Source organism: Sinocyclocheilus rhinocerous, unplaced genomic scaffold (assembly GCF_001515625.1).
Source record: "Sinocyclocheilus rhinocerous isolate Xijiao unplaced genomic scaffold, SAMN03320098_v1.1 scaffold576, whole genome shotgun sequence".
In the NCBI taxonomy this organism is placed as follows: Eukaryota; Metazoa; Chordata; class Actinopteri; order Cypriniformes; family Cyprinidae; genus Sinocyclocheilus; species Sinocyclocheilus rhinocerous.
In genome coordinates this window covers 1,379,940-1,384,573 of record NW_015662167.1, presented here as the reverse complement: position 1 = coordinate 1,384,573, position 4,634 = coordinate 1,379,940, and positions in this window count along the sequence as shown.

The window sequence follows — 4,634 nt, the reverse complement described above, 5'->3', positions numbered from 1 at the left end:
TATATATATATAATTAGATTAAATTATATTAATTTAAATTAATATCATTTAATATAATTACAATTAAAATTAAAAAATAAATTGTTTATTTAAATTAGATTATATTAATATTAAATTATATTAAATTTCTATTCCGTGAAAAATAATCAAGGTGTTACATTGTGTCAATGTAATCAGAATTGCCAGTGAAATCTTTGCCATATTTCTCATCATCAGTGACTTTTCTCATGATGTGTGAACATTAGTGAAACTGATCTGTCTCATTCTTATCTGATTACAATATTGATTTTTCCTGAGTCTCTTCACTTCAAGTGTATAATAATTCTGCCTTGACTGGTTATCGTGGCTTGAAATTTTTATCGACCCATGTATTGTTCCGCAGTGTCTTGGGCCAATTTGCTTGGATTCTTGGGACAGACCAGGGTCAGAAAGTAGCTGTGTTGCACAACTCACTCTTTAACCCCACTTTCACAGGAAACAGATTTGTGTGAGAAACCCAGTCAAGTTTAATTAACTTTCTCCGCAGTCAAAGCCCCGTGCTGTGAGTATGTGTGTCTTTTTTGGAAAGAACTCAGTGCCTATGGATTCCTCCCTAAAAGTCACACACACACACACACACACACACACACGATGCGTTACTCTGCGCTGCGCAAAACTCCTCATTTGAACAGTCAATAGCAAATACTTAAACTAGTAACAAAACATACTTACAGTCGCTGATTCAGAAGCGCCAGATTGTCATAGCAAAGTTGGAATTGACCCCTTTTTTTTTTTTTTTTTAGAAATAGCCTTTGGGCACAGTCAGTCTTGTACTCTTCTAGGTTCAAAAAACTGTCGTCCATAAAATGCGTTGCACAAATTCGAACATCTGGGTTGTGTTGTTCTGTTGTAAATAAATCTTAACCAATGATTCCTAATTGCATCTACTTCCGGAAGGCCAAATAAAGTGCTTTTGCACTGAAACACACAGCGTCTCCCTGACATGGCTGCATCAACACTACCGCTGTTCCTGAAACCACGCTTCTTTCTTTGCGTGCACATTTGGGCGGTGTTATGCAAATCTTCCCACATTGTGACGTAGACATGTGGGGGCGTGTTAGAACAAGCCGTTTTAGGTAGGTGTGGCTGACTCTTAACTTTTATAAAGAATATCTCTTTGGATTTGAGACTTTAGTCTTTGCAACTTTACAGATCTTCTTTATGAACCAAGAGCTTGTAACACTCCAAAGAGAAAGGACAAATTGAAATTGCATCATATGACCCCTTTAAGCACTTTCTCACACAAACACATATAGGACACTATTTGCTGAGCTAAACTAGAATATTTTCTGCTTATATTTCTAAAGTAGTTAGATTAATAACTCAACGCAATGCGAATAACAACACAAACCATTTACCTTGGGCCTTGTATCAAATTTATGTTCTGGAACCATTGGGCCGACGGTTGAACTTTGATAAACTTGAGTGTTTTAACATCTGTGTCTGGGACAGACTATTAGTTTGATAAAAAAAAAAAACACCCATATCAAGCGTTATCCAAGTAATCCAATATGGCTTATTTCAAATAAATGCTTCCCTAAGATATGAATCTCTCTTTTCACAGATGCTAGTTACCATGATTCACACGTAACAGCTGACACTCGCAGTCATCACTCCACCTTTACACATCTGCTATGATGACATCATGATAAATCCATTCCTCCAACAGCTGAATAGAAATATTTAATAACAATAAAATCAATAAAAGAACTATAACAATTTAGACCGTTTGTTTTAAATGATCTAAATACTTAAATATAATAATACTTTAAGATAACCCATGCCTTAAAAATATTGTGCATATTTGCTTAGCAGTAAAATATCAGTATCAGATATAAAAACTTGGGAAAAGGCCAATAAAAAGTTTAAAGTATTAATGTCAGAAATGTGCACAACACCAACTCATCATTAGTTCTAATTTATGAAAAATATGCAATGGGAGCTTTATCAGTGGTTTCAGATCAGTTCTGGTGCAGACTGGCCCTCAGGCCATCAGGCAGATTCCGTCTGGTCCAGATCTCTCTCTGTCTACTCCAGAAGCCTTTCATTTACCCAATTAAAATCTTGATGTGTGCCCACGAAGAAGCTCCCTTGAGTTAGTGCAGTGCCCCTCTGATTTTTTGGGGTTTCTATACAGCTATGTATCTTTCTAATCACCACACTGACCATTTGACAGGTTCTTAATAGATTTAACAGTAATTATTGACTCTGATGATTGATTATAATTTGCAGTTTACATCAGCATTGTTATATGTTATAGAACATAAATAATATAATCATTCATAAACAGTACTGGGGGTGGTATAAAGATTAATTTAGATTTTAGTACAATCATTTCCTGGACCTATTCAGAATGAAGTCACAGTTAAATTCAATTCATTAATTTAATTTATTTATTTTAATTGTAACACGTTGTATTGTAATTAAAATATTGTAAGATAACTGTGAAAGTAAAGCAAGTATTATCCAGAAATATACAATAAATTCACAATATTTTTTTTCAGTGCACGATAACTGTTTAATGTAAAATGCCCCTCAGTCCATGTAAATTTTTGTCTTGTGAACAACAAACACTGAGTTTTATCCCCATTCACAAATAAAGACAAAGTGCTCATCTAAACTTTCATCTACCACAGGCTATTGTGATTTGATTCTACTAGAGAAGGGGAAAAAACTACTGGAAAGAGATAGATAAACCTGCCATGATCTAAACTAATTGTCCACATTCAAACATTCAAGTTAAGTTTCAGGCCAGAAAAACTCTGGTGCATGTAAGAGTAGCCAGCTAATCTGCTTTCTTTAGTGAGTTGGGAAAATCCAATTTCAGAAATCTATAATTCCATAAAAGTTAATAAGCAGCCACAAAGCCTGCTGAGCTCCTGAGGGAGTGAGAGATATACGGTGTGCGAGAGAAAGCCAGAGAGAGTAATGGGTAGATGTGAGCTGAAGTCTGAGTGAGACCCTTTGGAACTCAGTAGGGAGAACCCTCAGGGTACGTGATTGAGGAGAACGGCAAGAATGAGGAAAAGAAATGCTATTTTTAAAATGAGCAAAAAGACACATCTTTATATGTCGAGTATATGAACAATGTTTTAAAAACAGCACTCAATAAATATCGATATCATCACTCGGAAAACTCTATATATTCTCATATACAGACTCTCTGTTTGCCCATAAGTGCTTCTGATCACTTTAAGGTCACTGTAATTTCCTTTGGTGTGCAGTTCACCATTAGTCCCAATGACTGTCACAATTGTCTCCCAGGGTACGTAATCAAACCTCTGCAGCTCATCCTGAATGCTGCAGCACCTCTATTAAACTTCCCCAAGTACTTTCACATCACATCGCTGCTTTTTCCCTACACTGCTTCCCTATTCCTGCTAAAATCAAGTTCAAAACACCTAAAGATAGTCAATGGCCAAGCACGTTCCTACATCCTCGTAAAAAAAAAACTAGGCTGTCTTGTATCTTTATTAGCATTCACTATAAAAAGTGATTTTTTAAAATGAAGTTGTAAAAAAAAAAGGTTATTGGTTTCACAATAAAATACTATTTCAATCTTTTTACTTCAAAATTTCATGTTTAATTCAATGTGCTACTTGGTACTCTCGTGAACGCACAGCGGAGACTGACACGGAAGAGAAGATATCGTTGAATTAAGTCGTTGTTTTTGTTTTCTTTGTGCACAAAAAGTATTCTCGTAGCTTTATAAAATTAAGGTTGAACCACTGATGTCACATGGACTATTTTAACAATGTCCTTACTACCTTTCTGGGCCTTGAACATGTCAGTTGCGTTGCTGTCTATGCAGGGTCAGAAAGCGCTCGGATTTCATCAAAAATATCTTAATTTGTGTTCCCAAGATGAACGGAGGTCTTACGGGTTTGGAACGACATGAGGGTGAGTAATTAATGACGGAATTTTCACTTTTGGGTGAACTATCCGTTTAAAAGGATAGTTTGTTTGTAAGTTAAAATGAAAGACATTTGGGTCCAATGATGTTTTGAAGCTTAATGGCTTCCATTGTATGGACAAAAACAACTGGAACATTCTTCACAACATCTTTTGTTATCTGCAAAATAAAGAAAGTCATACAGGTTTGGAGCAACTTCTCATTTTGAGGTTAAACTCTCTCTTTCAATGTAAATCTACAAGGGCGCCTGAAACCTAAACTCCCACATCCATATCCAACATACTCATTTCATCTAAGCACCAATGAGCCACTTACTGCTGTTGTGACAGATGTTTATGTTACATGAGACGAGAGATGGATTCTAGACCTGAATGTTCATTGCTTCTGGGAGAGAGGTGTGGTCTACAGTGGGAGGAGTCTGAGTGATAAGTAATGAGTAAACAGGTAATATTATAGCAATGGCATATTATCATTCAAAAAGCAATTGAAAACATTCACCAGTTATCTGATTAGTGAAGTAAATACACATTTGATCTTGACTGAAATAAAAAAAAAAACACTTTTGATTACAAATTCTGATTCTGATCTAAGATTGATGTTCTCCATATCCTTGGCTGAATGTAATTACAGATCTCGGCTGGACACCTGCCATATCTTGGCACAGCTCTGTAATGCATTCACT